Source organism: Octopus bimaculoides, chromosome 3 (genome assembly GCF_046866305.1).
Source record: "Octopus bimaculoides isolate indiv1 chromosome 3, ASM4686630v1, whole genome shotgun sequence".
In the NCBI taxonomy this organism is placed as follows: domain Eukaryota; kingdom Metazoa; phylum Mollusca; class Cephalopoda; order Octopoda; family Octopodidae; genus Octopus; species Octopus bimaculoides.
The window spans coordinates 125,200,076-125,218,998 of NC_142930.1; the positions used below are offsets into that span (position 1 = coordinate 125,200,076).

The 18,923-nt window shown below is 37.9% G+C and overlaps 1 protein-coding gene across 1 annotated transcript in view; it reads right to left on the reverse strand.

The window, feature by feature from the left end:
* Positions 1-18,923, reverse strand: part of LOC106875361 (uncharacterized) — a 208,057-nt gene that overhangs the window by 189,021 nt on the left and 113 nt on the right. The gene's annotated exons all lie outside the window — the stretch shown is intronic.

An 18,923-nucleotide genomic window follows, 5' to 3' on the forward strand; every position in this document is an offset into this window, starting at 1 on the left:
AAAAAACAAAGGAAAAAAGAGAGTTACCTACTTGTAAATGTGTTATTGTGTGACATTATTGCCCGAGGTTACCGTGGTCTTTTTGTAGGTTTCTCTTTCAATGGATAAACCTCCCCACTTTTGGTAACTTTTGGTACAATTTCAACTTTTGTATATCTCAAACGATTTCGATCCCTATTGGTCGTTGTCCCTATTTTTATTTTTTATTTTTCTTTAATTCGCACCCCCCCCCCTCCCTCGAAAAGAAAACTCTACATTGTATTTGACCCTCTATGTTCAGCCCTGTGTGGCCAATAAAGAAAGTTATCTATGTCTTTAGCTGATTTCAGTCATTGAGCTGCAACAATACTTGGGCGCCACTTTGAAGGGTTAAGTCGAACAAATTGACTCCCGTACTAATTTTTTAAAGACTAGCGTTTTTTCTAACAACCTCTATTGTTGAACCATTAAGTTATAAGAGCATAAACAAACCAACATCGGTTGCCAAGCGATGGCAAGGAACAAGCACAAAGACATACACGCATATATAAACAAATACATACATCCGAATACACACACACACACACACACACACACACACACACACACACATGCGACGACTGTTTTTAGTTTCTGTCAGTCGGTGCTTTAATAGAGGACACTTGCTCAAAATGTCGCACAGTGAGGCTGAACCCAAGATGACATGGTTGCGGAGCAAGCTTCTCAACCACATAACCACGCTACGCATATTATCTATCTATCTATCTATCTATCTATCTATCTATCTACACACACATTCACTTACACACATAGGTGTAGGAGTGGCCGTGTGGTAACAAGCTTGCTCCCCAACCACATGATTCCGGCAGCCCCACTGCGTAGCCCCTTGGGCAACTATCTTCTAACGTAGCCTCGGGCCGACCAAAGCCTTGTGAGTGGATTTGGTTGACAGAAACTGAAAGAAGCCTGTCATATATATATGTGTATATAGCTATGGGTGTGTGTCTTTGTGTCTGTGTTTGTTCCCCCACCACCGCTTGACAATTGGTGTTAGTGTTTACGTCCCCGTAAATTAGCTGTTCGGCAAAAGAGACCGATAGAATAAGTACCAGGCTTCAAAAAATAAGTACTGGGTCGATTCATTCGACCAAAACACTTCAAGGCGGTGTCTCCAGCATGGCCGCAGTCTAATGACTGAAATAGGTAGAAGATATAATACAAAAGATATATATATATATATATATATATATATATATATATATATATATATATAGTAATCCTCATACAGAATTTATTTTTTTTACTGCTGCTGACACAATCGAATAGCTTAGTTGTCGAAACAGAAGTGATATCTGTTAGGCAGCTGATGTTGGGAATATGTATTTCATATGCTTGTTGTCTGTGAATATATTTGGATCTGGTTATTCTGTGTTGCTCTTCATTCTCATTAAAGGATTCGTGATTTGATTTTTGTTGTTTGTATTATTAAATACATTGATATCCTAGGATTGTCTAATTATGCTAAGATTGGTTTGGAAGGAATATATATATATATATATATATATATATATACACACACACATATATATATATATATATATATATATATATATATATATATATATATATATATATATATATATATATATATATATATATATATATATATATATGTCACTAATGGTGCGAAACTGATTGTTACCAATTGGTTGAAAACTGATGAAGATTTAAAGACCTTCTGTTCGGTTGAACATTCAGTATACCTTATGTCGTTTGTCTATATATATATGGGAGAATTTACGTACAAAACAACAGACGAAGACGGGTGGTTTAAACAACAAATGGATGTATTAGTTTAACGCTCGGGAATAGAGAAAGTCTTTGACGTTTCGAGCTACGCTCTTCAACTGAAAGGAACACAGAAAGAAATAAGGAGAGAAACAAGGATATATATATATATATATATATATATATATATATATATATATATATATATATATATATAATACAAAGAATATATATGCATATATACACACATATATGTACATACTTACATCTACATGTGTATAAAGATACATATCAGGGTACAGGACGTTAGAACAATGAACTACAGACAACGGAACGAACACATAGGAAAACAGATAGCCACTTGGAATTAATCCTTCGTCAGCTGCCTCTATTCTAATTAGACGTTTCGAAGATAAGGCAGAACGTACTCTAGAATAGTCCCTTCCTGAGTAGTGGATCGACCCACTAAACATAGGTTTCGAAGGTGGCAAACACAAACCAAGACAGGAAAAATTGGACAGTGAAAACAACATTAAAAAGCCGTACGGCCAAACGCGAATCTGATGTAGAACGCTAGCAGTTCGTCTCGCCTTCATAGTGGCTGGAGTGAAAAGTGAGTTGACCACAGGTCACACGTGAGCAGAGAGGATGGTAGAGGGAGGAAGTGGGACAAGGAGGAAGAGAGAGATATGTGTATAGCAGTGAAGTAGAAGCCAGGACAACAGAAGGAAGCAGAGCGAGAGGGGGAGATGGGTAAGAAGAAAGATAGATAGGTAAATAGATAGAAAGATAGAGGAAGACAGACAGACAGACAGACAGATAGATAGATAGATAGATAGATAGATAGATAGATAGATAGATAGATAGATAGATAGAAAGATAGAGTCAAGTCAGAATAATAAAGTACAAACTTGCAAAAAGGACGTGTGCGTTCGATCGAACGCATACGTCTTTTTTGCAAGTATATATATATATATATATATATATATATATATATATATATATATATATATAATGATTCGGTTTAGGGAAAATTGAGAATAAAAGATATACATTTTTTTTATTGTTATTTATGCAGTCATTTAATTACTTGGATATACTCTATTCTCTGTTTTCTTTAAACGGATTCACTATCATTATTTCTCCTCTATTGAAAAGTGTACAGTCTCTTTAGAGAAAACTGGGTTGTCAGGCGTGACAATGTACGAGGAATAGGTAAACCATGCAAACCAGCATTAGCAATCGGTAGAAGAGCATATTGGTACCCGCTTGAATTATATATTCCAATAAACCCCAAAATTTTGAAATTTTTGGTAACTTGACTATTTATATATATATATATATATATATATATATATATATATATATAATGTGGAGTAGATAAACAGCTGACAACTGATGAAGGTTCATTCTTTATGTTACTTGTCTTGTTTTCCATTTGTTTCTCTCGTTGATCTATGTCAGTATGTACATATATGTGTATATATATATATATTTATATATATATATGTATATATATATATATATATATATATATATATATATATATATATATATATATATATATATATTATTTGTATTATATATAAATATATGTATATATATATATAATTTTATAATTTTTTATACTCTATTAATTTTTACTTTAACTGCTTATTACATGCTAACTAATGAAATCATATTTAGATTCTATCCTTAATTTTAATTTATATACATATATATATGTGTGTGTGTGTGTGTGTGTGTGTGTGTGTGTGTGTGTGTGTGTGTGTGTGTGTGTGTGTGTGTGTGTCTGTTAGTATGTATGCATGTATGTATGTATGTATGTATATTTGAGCGTGGAGTTTTTGTTATAAGTCTTGCAGATTATAGATTATAATTTGAAAACAGATTGCTTATCAATCATCGCCAATAGTGTAATACCAATAATAATTTGGCAGCTATATAACCAGATGTAGGAGAGAATGAAAGATAAACAGCGAGAGAGAGATAGAGAGATAGAGAGAGAGAGAGAGAGAGAGAGAGAAAGAGCAGCTGTGTGGCGTTGGGGGGGTGTAACATTTGCAGTTAATTTTGGCAGCCAAGATTGTTTTGCATTTTAAAGTTACAATGTATTATCCTTAAATATACCTACTACTCTGTGTGTGAGCATGTGTGTGTATGTGTGTGTGTGTGTGTGTGTGTGTGTGTGTGTGTGTGTATGCGCATGAATTAGTGTCTGTGCGTGTATGTACGTATCTGTGAGTGCGTGTGTGTGATGTGTATACAAACATATTGACGTACACTTAGAATTGTATATTCACCAATACATGTATGTATGTATGTATGCGTATATACTTATATATATATATATATATATATATATATATATATATATATATATGTATATATATATATATATATATATATATATATATATATATATATATATATATATATATATATATATATATATATATATATATACACGACTAAGTAAGACAATGCCGAAGTTCAAGGACTGATTGAATGTATAACTCCTGATTGTGGCAGATGGAGGCCATCTGTTACAGATCGATATTCCACCATTGATTAGCTGTAAAGTTTGGAGTTAGACAGATTTGAACTCGGAACTGAAAGAGTATCAATTTGGATTGTTTTGTAAACGCTTGTTTGTTATGGCGTTGTCGACGATGATCGTTCAGTGTTTTTTGTTTTTTTTTCGATGTAAAAGTGAATTCCTTCGGGTGAAATTGACCTGTAAGTGGCTGAGTGTCCCGAAGACAAGTGTCTAGATGAGAAGGCTGAACCTTCCACCTAGGGGAACAGCTCAGAGATAGCGGGAGCGAGAGATCGAGAGAGAGAGAAAAAAATGAAAGAAGGAAGGAAAGAAAGAAAGAAAGAAAACAGAAAGAAGGAAAGAAAGAAATCGAGGTATTTTGGACACGTACTTTGTTTATCGATTTATCGACCCCAAAAGTGAAAAGCAATGTTTACTCTGCAATTTTTCCGCCTCTTTATGTTCAGGGTTCAAATTCTTCGGAGTCCTTGCTTTTCACCTTTCCGAGATCGATAAAATAAGTGCCTAGGTTAATGTAATCGATATGCCCTCTCCTACTGGCTTCGTTTCAAAATTAGAAATAATAATTATATTTTCTCTTATACGCACAAGGCCAGCAATTTCAGGGGCGAGAGTAAGTCAATTATATTGACCCCAGTACTTAACTGGTACTTATTTTATTGACTTTGAAAGGAAGAAATGCAAAATCGAGCTTGGTGGAATTTGAACTCAGAACGTAAAGGCGGAGGAAATATCGCTAAACATTTTGCCCAGCATGCTAACGATTCTTCCATATCGCCACTTTAATAAAAATAATAATAAATAATAACAATAATAATTAGTAATAATAATAAAAATAATAATGATGATGATGATGATGATGATCTTTTCTTTATTAGGCTCAAGGGCCGAAGACAACATAATGGGCTATAGAAAAACAAGGGATAAGTGGGGCTTAATAAAAAACAAAACATGTAAACACTAAAATAACAAAAAGAATAAGACAATTTAAATAATAAAATTCCCCAAAATGGATACAGTTCCACCCAGGGGCGACCAAGGAACCCCACACATCCTGGTCATCCCTTTCTCCATTTTGTCCGGCTTGCAGGCACATGTTCATAGCAGGCTCATTCACACGGGCCATCCTCACCACATTGGGGCGGGGTGGAGAACTTCCCTTTTCATCCTCACTTGAAGGTCTAAAATGATCTATTTTAGCATCACCACCACCACCACCACCACCACGCCTCAGTTCACAGCACTAGGAATTCGCCCAATCTCGTCGCCAGCATGTCTGTCGCTATGCCTGTTCTAAATGCCCCCTCTTGCTTCCTAAGTAGGTCACCCTCAATTCTAGATTCCTCTAACGCCATTTTTTAACAAGATCGTAATGCCTCTACTTTAAGTCCTTTTCAGGGCTATCCACCATCGGTTGTTAACGATTGCACCCGACAATTTCTGATGAACTAACTTGCAAACTAGGTCTCTGAGATTTTGACACGCTGGGAAAGATGCGTTCAGCTTCCAGTATCCGGGATTCTGTCTATGGATCCTACCCTGGTCGACCATAAAGATCACAGATTTCTGGTATGTGCACTCGATGACTTTGAATTCGGGACATCTTCTATCTACTGGCCTACAGAATAACTTGTCTAGACACGATCTGGAAAACACAATACTGTTTGCCTAGGTCCACATTGGTGCATTCAGGAAATCCAGTTGGTATATCTCAGCCAGTTGGAAGTAACTGAGTATATTTGTGAGGCTCTTATACCCACTCTCCTATCGGCTAAACCCACACAGTCCAGGCGAGCGTCCAAGATGGTATTTGGATCGCCCACTAACACTACAGAGTGAGTCGTCTCAAACAAAACCTCCAAAAATCTGAAGAAATCCGGCTTCCCCACCCAGTCGGGGCGTAAACAGTGACCAGTCTAAAAGCACCACCTTCGCTATGGCTCACATTCAGAACCATCAACTTACTATCTGGCTTCATGAAAAGCGTTTGTACCTCGAGATCCAGGCCTCTCTTAAACAGCACAGCCTCACATTTGAAGTCGACATTTGAAGTCGACTAAGAGATGCATAAGTTTCGAAGTCGTCAAGAATGGGGGCTAGTATGCGCGTGTCTGAAATCCTCTTTTTTGTTGACGGCTATCAAGTCCAAATCTAGCGATCTAAGGTCATTGACCAAGCGCTCTTGTCTCCAGGACGACCCCAGACCACATACGTTTATACAACGTACAGTAATAACCACCATGTTGGCTGGAAAGAGTTGAGAGAAAACAAAAGTAGGGTTACTTACGGTCCCGGTGCTGTTGGAAGACGGCTGGCCCGACCTCTGAATCTCGTTGGGGCTTCCAAATGATCCCCCCTTTCAAAGTGTCCTGGTGGATCTTACATTAAAGGTTCCAAAGTCGTAGGGAAAATACCTCCCTAAAGTGCTGGTGCCGAAAATTACTCTCTCACTCTCAGTATCTTTACTTCATGCGATGAGGGCCATCAATTCTTCGTTGGCTCTTTTCACTAGCACAAATTTTTTGTCTATGTGGTTGACTTACAAATATATATAACATACAGAAAATAGCACTGCTATGTACCGCACTCTTCATATGTAAAGTACTTTTCATACAGTGAAAGTAACAAGTCTAAAACGAATCCAGTACATACTCAAAACACACAGAGTTGCGCCCGGTTGTGCAGGGAAAACACGTTATAAAAATATTAGTGATCATGTATGGAAAAACGGAGACCACTTCCCCCTGTGGGATGAAGTTAAAATAATAAACAGAGAACACCACTGGAAAATACAAAAAACCAAAAGAAGCATCAAATATGCTAGGACACAATAACCTTCTAAGCAGACCTAGTGCAAATATGAGTAACATATGGGAACCGGTATTAAGGAAGGATAGGAAAATATTAGATTTATAAGCCCTAAAATTCACTCCATAATTTCCCACCGGCTTATGGTGTAGTGGTTAAGAGCGCGGGCTACTTCGAAGACGAAATCTGATGTAGACCAAGCAAGAATCCATCAGTGACTGAAAGTAGAGGCTGAGGGGTTCATATTGGCGGCATAAGATCAAAGCTTGCTTACAAAGAATTACCAAGCTAAGGTTCTTCAAAACGCTTCTGACCCTAAATGCAGATTCTGCAACACATTTGATGAAACAATAGACCATCTTTTCTCGGGATGTCCTGTGCTGATACCAAAAGAATACAAAAATCGCTACGGTAGGGTAGTATTTACATTGGAAAATATGTAAACACTACTAAATCAGCACTCCAGCTTACTGGTATAAACATCACCCTGAGCCAGTCATTGAAGGTAAAAATGTCAACTATCTTCTGGGATTTTCTAGTCAACATTGACAGAACAATCCAGGATAATCGATGAGACATAATTATTAAAGACAGAGAAGAAAATACTTGTAGACTATTAGATGTAAGTGTTCCCACTGATAAAAATATATCTGTTAAGTAAATATAAAGAGCTGGAAATTGAAATACAAAAGATGTGTCATCTTAGAGCGAAAACTGTTCCTGTTATTGTCGGTGCTCTATGTATGATTAAAAAGGGATGTCAGAAACATCTGGATAAGATCGCAGAAGAACCATGTCTTCAGAGAAATCCAAAAGATTATGCTGACAAGTTCTGTCCATATCCTTAGGAAAACCCTATCCATTTAAATGTCTGTGTTGTCTTACATGAAGATATTTCACTACTGATCCTGCCACTTGCCCTCCCCAAACTTTCAGTCAAACTGTAACATCTCTTATCCTTCACTCGCCCCAGGACGCTGGGTGTGTTTCGGCACGTGATTGTAACAAACAAGCGGATTAAAAACAAACAAATAAATAATAATAATAATAATAATAATAATAATAATAATAATAATAATGATGATGATGATGATGATGATGCCCGGATGCAGCTTATGACCGGATGCAGTACCAGGCAGTGGCTTTCATAGCTTCTGATTTTAAGTGATTAGAAGTGTTATCATGTACATTGTGTTGTCTTGGTATAAAAAGATGGGCTACAGCAAATATTCCGCTCAATACCACAGATTTGCTTGTCAGTTGTTTGACTTTAACCAGTTGAGCATGTCCCTTGGTGGCTGATGATATGTGCATCACTGATCATGAGGAGAAGTAGTGGGGGAGTATCATAGCCATGTGTTGAGGGGAATTCTTTGGGGGTTTCGATAATTCACCTTTGGAAACATGGGTGTTTTGCTTAACATCCTTAAACAAACCTTATTCAGGGACCTTTTGAGCAGGATGGGCTACTCGATCTGAAGAAAATTCTAACTGGGCCCTACCTGCGACGTCATGCGCTGCTTATCTTGATATGAGATCACCATGTCGCGCACATATGGTTGTGATGCATGTGCCTGATGTACCCTTATAAGATGGGTAGTCATGATGGGTATAATGGGCTTCGTATATTTTACCCCAGTGTCACTTTGATGGCATGCCCTGCTCTCTCACTCAATAATAATAATGATAATAATAATAATAATAATAATAATAATAATGACCCTTTCTACTAAAAGCACAAGGCATGAAATTTGGTGGGAGGGAACTAGTCGATTACATCCATCCCAGTGTTTCATTGGTACTTAATTTATCGACCCTGAAAGGATGAGAGGCAAAGTCAACCTCGGCGGAATTTGAACTCGGAATGTAGCGACGGGCGAAATACCGCTGAGCATTTCGCCAGGCATGTTAACGAGTCTGCTAACAGTAATTGTAATAATCCTTCCTATTATAGGCACAAATTGTGGGGGAGGGAGATAGTCGATTATATCGACCCCAGTACGTAACTGGTACTTATTTCATCAACCCCGAAAGGATGAAATATAAAGTCGACTTGGGCGGAATTTGAGCTCAGATCTTTTCAGAGCAAAAGACGGACGAAATGCCGCTAAGCATTTTTCCCAGCATGCTAACGATTCTGCCAGTAGTAATGATAATAATAATAATAATAATAATAATAATAATAATAATAATAATAATAATAATAACAATAATAATACCGAGGCGACATGGCAAAATCGTTAGCGCAATGGTTAAAATGCTTAGCAGGATTTCTTTCGCCTTTTTTCGCTTTGAGTTCAAACGCCACTGAAGTGTTTGGTGGTATACTATTGGACTCATGCACTATAAATTCTTAAAACTAGGAAAAACCATTACTGCAGAAACACACACATACATGTGTGTGTGTGTGTGTGTGTGTGTGTATGTTCGTGCGCGCGCATGCGCGTGCGTGTGTGTATATATATATATATATGTATATATATATATACACACACACACACACACACACACACACACACACACACACACACACACACACACACATATATATATATATATATATATATATATATATGACTGACTTCCACATAGTTTCCGTCTACCAAATTCACAAGGCATTGATTGGCCCAAGGTTATAGAAGAAGTCACGTGCCCAAGGTGCCGATCAGTGAGACAAAACTCGAAATCACATAGCTGCAAAGTGAGCATCTTAACCACACATATCATTTAAATTTCACCGATCCCATATTTAACCAACAGCTGTAACCAACTCGAATTCTCGAGAACTTGTATTTCAAATACACAAGCATTCAACGCCAAGACTTTAGGTCTTCTATATTTCGCAACTTCGTCTTCTTTGTGCTTGGCCTTACACTATGAATATATTATTTAACCCTTGGAGCTGCTAGAGGGGGAAAAAATAAACATTTAATTATATAACACTTCCGCCTCAATCCTGTACCATGTGATATTCTATATCACACAACACTTTATACCCTAGCGCCACTTTCCAGAGCAGTTATTATCCACTTCCATCTTCAACGTGCATTGATATATCATATCTCTATCGTATGTCTTTACTCTATCACATGTTGGTTCAATTAATAACCATTCCATCACGTTTAATTTATTAAATTATTGAAACACGCTGACTACTAAGTGTAATTTAGTTATTTAATCAAGTTATCCATTTACCTAACCGTTAAGTTAATACACCTCGCAATCAATTCCGCTCTCACTGCTAGAAACCATCCTTCTTCAATATCATATGTATTACTCAACTACATCACGTTTCCCTATCTTTATCTCATCTTGTTCTAAATAGCTTTTCGTGTGTGTGTGTGTGTGTGTGTGTGTGTGTGTGTGTGTGTGTGTGTGTGTGTGTGTGTGTGTGTGTGTGTGTGTGTTTACCAGTCGACAGCAAACGACATTGTTCATCATAAGAACATATTTTTTCTGTGCAAATTAGTTATCGTTGGTGGAGGCGCAATGGCCTAGTGGTTAGGGCAGCGGACTCGCGGTCATAGGATCGCGGTCTCGATTCCCAGACCGGGCGTTGTAAGTGTTTATTGAGCGAAAACACCTAAAAGCTCCACGAGGCTCCGGCAGGGGATGGTGGCGAACCCTGCTGTACTCTTTCACCACAACTTTCTCTCACTCTTTCTTCCTGTTTCTGTTGTGCCTGTAATTCAAAGGGCCAGCCTTGTCACACTGTGTCACGTTGTACATCCCCGAGAACTACGTTAAGGGTACACGTGTCTGTGGAGTGCTCAGCCACTTGCACGTTAATTTCACGAGCAGGCTGTTCCGTTGATCGGATCAACTGGAACCCTCGACGTCGTAAGCGACGGAGTGCTAACAACAAGTAACAGTTGATCGCAAATCGTCACTGAACGGTTTTTATAAACCAGATTCCCTTCTCCTAAACCAGTGTGTCTCAACCAGAGTCCACATGACCCTTGAGGGTTCATATAAGATTTTTTGTTGTTAAAATTTATCTGCAATATATTGCTTTTTCTTCTACAATACACAAAATATTTTTACAATTTTTAAATACAATTCCTAATAGTAGTTAATATTAAAACTATTTTTTAAAAAAAACATCGAACGGTTAGGAAGGACCATCCAAGTGAAATAGGAATCGGAGGGGTCCGTAAGTGAAAAATGCTTGGGAAGCAATGTCTTTAACGAATTGCCTTTACTCAGACTTGTGAGCACCTCTACCCTTGACTACAGTGGAGGATCGTTGACTCCTCTGGGTCTCTCTACCCTTTGATGGGTCTTGTCCATCATCCTGCAGGATACACAAAAATTACCCTCCCCAACGACCCGACCATGTCTCAGTCATCACTCTGTCACCCTAATGAAATTCCTTACACATATGCGCGCACACACACTGACAAACACACACGAACACTCAGCGTAAACGATATACTCTTATTGAGATTGAGAAAGTGTGTGGTAAACTTGTACAGAGAGGGAGAAAGATTACCATGAGAAAAGCGAAAAATGAAAGAGATTGACAAATACAGAAATCTTTTCTGAAGCTGTCACAGACTTTGAAATTTTGAAATTAAGTGAAAATTTTCAAATTCAGTATAATAATGTACACTTTCACGCTGAATCCGAGTTTGTGATTCGCTTGTTCAAGAAAAATTTTCGAAAAATGTTTATGTTTGATCATTTTTACCCAATCAGAAAACAGGATTTGGAAGCTAAGCATTTTGTGTGTAATAATCTACGTATCAAAATGAAAGTAAACATTAGATGACTAGGTTTTAAACAAAATGAAAGCAATGGGTGAAAGTTAATACATACACAGAGAGAGGGAGAGAGAGATAGATAGAGATAGATAGATAGATAGAGAGAGATAGAGAGAGAGAGATAAAGTGGGTGTAAATATATATATAGAGAGATAGATTGATGGTGGAAGATTTGTCGATCTAAAAGTTATTTCTTATAGTAAATTATGCGTTTTTTATTATTATTTACGGACAATAGTATCTTTGGGACGCAAATTTCGAAAAGCAAATTCGGTTTTTATCGAAGATGTACCGTTTCAGAGCCTTTCTGAACAAAACACACATAACCACATACACTCACATTATATATTGTGAGTGTATATATATATATTCTCTCTTTATTTTCTCTTTTTATTTTCTCTCCTTGTTTCTTACTGTGTTCCTTTCTGTGGAAGAGCGTAGGCTCGAAACGTTAAATACTTTTTCACTTCCCGAGTGTTAAACTAATACATCTGTTTGTTGTCTACACCACCTGTCTTCGTCTTTTGTTTTCTGTATATTTGAACCATATATATATATATATATATATATATATATATATATATATATATATATATGTGTGTGTGTATTGTAAATTCTCACTATATATATATATATATATATATATATATATATATATATATATATAATATAATATAATATAAATAATATATAAATATACATACATACATACATATATGTACATACATATATATGTATATACATATGCATATATGGGCATAGGATAAAACAGAACGTAAACAATATGAATTACGAAAACATGGAATACGAAATTTTTTTGCGAATAACGAAAGAATCAAATGGAAAACAAGACAAGCAACATAAAAAATGACCCTTCATCAGTTGTCAGCTTTTTTTCTACTTCGTATTTCGAGCAATTCACAAGATACGTTTTCGACAAAGCAGTTGTTCCTGCAAAGCAAATTAAATAAAACTTGGGATTTTGTGGAGGGTCACAGTTGGTAACAAAAACAGGACGGTGGAAACAAACCGGAAGGGCTGCTATACTTGAACGAGTGGAGTTGGTGAACGCGGAGGAACAATCTCTGGCAGGAGACAGACAAGAATGCGTCTTATCCCTGCAGCTGATCAGAAAGAAAGAAAGAAAGAAAGAAGAAAAGAGAGAAATTCAAGTTATGTAAAGAAAGATGGCCGATGGCCACGTGCGAGTAACGAGATCAAAGGCGGAAGAGTGAGGGAGAGAGAGGGACAGACAGGGAACGGTGAAGGGGATATAATATATATATATATAATTATATATATTTAAGGCGCATTCCGTTATCGAACATGTATAGTGTTTATTAAATAGCTGACTCTATCTTTTCAATATATTACATGTATGTATGTACGGGTTTTTACACAGTATTCGCTAACCATGTTCCACCACCACTGCTGCCACTACTACTGCTGCTGCTGCTGCTGTTATAGAACGTATGAGAGTGGTAGTAGTGGCGGTCCCGTCATATATGAGTGATGGCTGCCATAATCTCCTGATGCAGAATGAGTTTGTCAAAATTCTCAGCAGGTTATTAAAGAGGGTTTCATTCGCACGAAATATATGATTAGTTTTGTGATTATTAAAGAATTAGTTTTTATTTTTATCGTATCATTGACAATTTCTGCTGATGAAAGAGAGATAAATAAACGACAATTGCGTCCCATTAACGCTAAAGTAACGACATGGTAGGACGTGATAAGCATAAGCTGTCATTGGTCTTTGTACATGAAGTCAGCGAGGAAGTATTAAACAAGATCTGTCGATAGTGGGCGCAGGCATAGCTGCCAGCGTGTGAACGTCTGGTTTGCAATCCCGTGGTTTTCGATTCCTGTATGGCCCCTTGGAAAAGTGAGTGAATTCGGTTAAAAAGTCCGTCGTGTATGTATGTATGTATGTATGTATGTATGTATGTATGTATGTATGTATGTATGTATGTGTGTGAGTATGTATGTATGTATGTTATTCTTTTATTCTTTTACTTGTGTCAGTCATTTGACTGCAGCCATGCTGGAGCACTGCCTTTAGTCGAACAAATCGACCCCAGGAATATTCTTTGTAAGCCTAGTACTTATTATATCAGTTTCTTTTGCCGAACCGCTAAGTTACAGGGACGTAAACACATCAATATCAGTTGTGAAGCGATGTTGGGGACACACACACACACACACACACACACACACACACACACACAAACAAACACACACACACACACACACACACACACGCACACACGTACGCACACACACACATATATATATACGACGGGCTTCTTTCAGTTTCCGTCTACCAAATCCGAGTCTATGGTAGAAGACACTTGCCCAAAGTGCCGCGCAGTAGGACTGAACCCAGAAACTTGTGGTTGGCAAGCAAGCTACTTACCAAACATTTTCTGTTTTTGATTATTGAAATTCCTCCTGTGAGGAAGAAGCTGGTTTCTAACAATGATACAAAGCTACATCGTTGGAATGTAGAAACCAAAGACAATATTACAGTTCAAACTTGAGAAAAGTCTTACACACTTTTACCGTGCCACTAACAGATGAATGTATGCAATACATGCAGTATGTATATATGTATGTATATATGTTTGTGCATGTAGTATATATATATATATATATATATATATGTATGTATATACATGTGTATATATACATATATATATATATATATATATATATATATATATATATATATATATATATATATATATATATATATATATATATATATATATATATATATATACATGTAGTATGTATATATATATGTATATATGTTTGTGCGTGTGTGTGTGTGGGCGCATGTCTTACTGGTTAAGCTGTTGCGCTTGCGATCGCGTGACAGGGGTTCGATTCCCGGATCGGGCAGTGCGTTGCGTTCTCGAGTAAAACACTTCATCTCACGTAGCTTCGCGATCACCTCGACATCCTCGCGTTTCTACACAGGTAATGCTGATTTGATGCGGGGTAGGGGTGGAATTGAATTCATGCGCATGAGCAGCACGAAAATTTCATCACAATAAACAAAATCATCTGTGCAGGCTGTTCATGTTCAACAAGAAATTGCAGAACCGTCTTTCTTGTTGAACAGACGCACACACATATACACACACATAAACACACATACACACACACAATACACATACATAAACCCATACACATACATATTCACAGTAATATGCACTTATCAAAGCTGCAAAATTTTTCACTTCAACACATTAACGGCAGGCATGCCTGTGGAGTGCTCAACTGGAACCCTCACCATTGTAAACGATGGAGTGCCAGTTTTTAAGGGTACACGTATCTGTGGAAGATCAGCTGCTTACACGTTAATTCAGGGGCAAATAATTCTGTTTCTCCCACAACTGAATCATCATCGTCGAGCGACGGAGATCCACAAATACTATTCCCACCACAACTTATACGTTATATATTTTGTCCTTGCTGTAATGTTTGATATATTTAATAGTTTATTATTTCGATTTTATATGTTTTCATCGTCTGAACCAGTGATTTTCAACTGGGGTCTATATGGCCCTTGGAGGTTCATATGGCCCTTGGGGACTCATGTGGCCCTTGGGGACCCATGTGGCCCTTGGGGACCCATGTGGCCCTTGGAGATTCGTATAAGGTTTTGTTGTTGAAATGTATGCGCAACAAATGGCTTACATTTCTGTAATACACAAAATATTTAAAACTTTTTACATTTCCTGATATCATTTACTCATAAAAATGTGTTGGGAGTTTATCGGCGTCGAATGGCCATGACGGTCCCCACTCCATCGAGTAAAATAAGAACCAAAAGGGTCCATGGGCAAAATAAAAGGGGGCGGTTGAGAAACACTGATCATGATGGTTATATATTCTACATTTTATCATTACAGTAATATATTGTATAGTGTATGTTATATTCTTTTCTACTCTAGGCAGAAAGCCCGAAATTTTGGGGGAGGGGCCAGTCGATTAGATCGACCCAAGTATGTAACTGGTACATACAGCGGAATTTAAACTCAGAACGTAAAGACAGACGAAATACTGCTAAGCATTTCGTCCGGCGTGCTAACGTTTCTACCAGCTTGCCGCCTTAAATATTCTTTTCTACTCTAGGTACAAGGCTCCAAAATTTGGGGGAGGGGGCTAGTCGATTAGGATGACTCCAGAACGCAGCTGGTACTTAATTTATCGATCCTGAAAGGATGAAAGGCAAAGTCGACCTCGGCTGAATTTGAACTCAGAACGTAAATACCGCTAACCATTTCGCCCGGCGTGCTAACGTTTCTGCCAGCTCGCCGTCTTATAGTGTATGTTATATTGTGTGTATGGGTGTGTGTGTGTGTGTGTGTGTGTGTGTGTGTGTGTGTGTGTGTGTGTGTAAGGCGGCACGGTGACAGAATTTGCTTGTCAGTTGTTTGACCTTAACCAGTTGAGCATGTCCCTTAGTGGCAGATGATATGTGCATCTCTGATCACGAGCAGAAGTAGTGGGGGAGCATCATAGCCATGTGCTGGGAGGAATTCTTTGGGGTTTGGATAATTCACCTTTGGAAGCATCAGTGTTTCGTTCAACATCCTTAAACAACCCTAATTCAGGGACCTTTTGAGCGGGATAGGCTACTCGACCTGACGAAAATTCTAACTAGGTCTCACCTGCAAGGTCGTGCGCTGTTTATCTTGATATGAGATGACCATGTCACGCACATATGATTGTGCTGCATGTGCCTGGTGTACCCTTATCAGACGGGTAGTCATGATGGGTATACTGGGCTTCGTATATTTTACCCCAGTGCCACTTTGATAGCATGTACTGCTCTCTCACTCAATAATAATGATAATAATAATAATAATAATAATAATAATAATAATAATAATAATAATAATAATAATAATAATAATAATAACCCTTTCTACTAAAGGCACAAGGCCTGAAATTTGTTGGGAAGGGAACTAGTCGATTACATCGACCCAGTACACAACTGGTACTTAATTTATCGACCCCGAAAGGATGAAAGGCCAAGTCGACTTCGGCGGAATTTGAACTCAGAACGTAAACGACAGACGAAATGCTTAGCCAAGGTCGACTTTGCCTTTCATCCTTTCGGGGTCGACATATTAAGTACCAGTGAAACACTGGGTCGATGTAATCAACTAGTCCCCTCCCCACATATTTCAGGCCTTGTGCCTTTAGTAGAAAGGATTATGTGTGTGTGTTTGTGTGTCTTTTAACTTTTACTTGTTTCAGTCATTAGACTGCGGCCATGCTTAGGCACCTTCTTAAAGAATTTTAGTTGAATGAAAGGACTCCAGTACATTTTTTATTTAAAGCCTGTTACATATTTTATCGGTTACTTTGCCGAACTGCAAAGTAATGTGGCCGTAAACAAACCAGCACCGGTTGACAAGTGGTAGTGGGGAACAAACAGAGACAGAAAAACAAACACACTCACACAGAGATATATGTATACATACGACGGAATTCTTAGGGTTTCCATCTACCGAATCCAGTCACCAGGCTTTAGTCAGCCCAAGGCTATAGTAGAAGATACTTGCCTGAGTGGGATTGAACTTGGGACCATGTGGTTGGGAAGCAAACTTCTTATCACATAGCTACGCTCGCACCAGCAGCAGCAGCAGCAGTAGTAGTAGTAGTAGTAGTAGTAGTAGTAGTAGTAGTAGTAGTAGTAGTAGTAGTAGTAGTAGTATCATAACGATAATATTTCGACTATTCAATAGCCAGCTGTCTTGTTATTTTACGCTGCTAAGTCCAGTGACATCATATCCTAAAATCGATTCATCTCTCCTCTCTCAGATATTTTTAAAGTTCCACAAAACGAGGGGTAAACACCACGCCTCTGGAATTATCATATTAGAAATAGTTTCTGAACCTAGTTTCAACGATTCCCTTAACGTAATTCTCAGAAAGATTCAGCGTGACACAGAATGTGATAAAGCTAGCCCTTTTGAAATACGGGTACTGTTCATTTAAGCCAGCAGTCTAAACTAGAGCAACGGAAATGAAGTGTCTTGCTCAAGGACACAATGCGGTGTCTCGATATGCGCATCCATTTTTTATATCACAAATTAACTTAAAAAGTAGGCGAAGGAGTGGCTGTGTGATAAGTAGCTTGCTTACGAACCACATGGTTCCGGGTTCAGTCCCACTGCGTGGCACCTTGGGCAAGTGTCTTCTACTGTAGCCTAGGGCCGACCAAAGCCTTGTGAGTGGATTTGGGAGACGGAAACTGAAAGAAGCCCGTCGTATATATGTATATATATATATATATATATATATGTGTGTGTGTGTGTGTGTGTGTGTGTGTGTGTGTGTTTGTGTGTCTGTGTTTGTCCCCCCAACATCGCTTGACAACCGATGCTGGTGTGTTTACGTCCCTGTAACTTAGCGGTTCGGCAAAAGTGACCGATAGAATAAGTACTAGGCTTACAAAGAATAAGTCCTGGGGTCGATTTCCTCGACTAAAAAGGCGGTGCTCCAGCATGGCCACAGTCAAATGACTGAAACAAGTAAAAGAGTAACTCTTTGATAAATAAAGACCCTAAAATTTATTACCGGTGTGAAATAAGGGTTTCATGTGATCAGCAACCATCCTTGATACCAGTGTGGTGAAAAAACGAATGTATGGTCATTAAAATTGGTTAAAAAATACATATTTTGTCACTGTCAAAGCAAAATTAAGGAACGGGTGCAAAATATACAAGGGCCTAAATTTTTTGGGGAAAGGGCCAGTCGATTAGAGTGACGCGAGGATGAAAGGCAAAAATCGAGCTCTGCGGAATTTGAATTCAACGTAAAGATGGACGAAATACTGCTACGCCTTTCACCGTTCCTGCCAGCTCACCGCCTTAAATATACAATGATAATGCTATGATATGAAGGCTATGATATGAAGGCTAAGCAAGCAATATGAATGCGAATTAAAAAATATAGATATAATACATAAACTAGAAGTATAGGTGATGTGTAAATATGTTGTG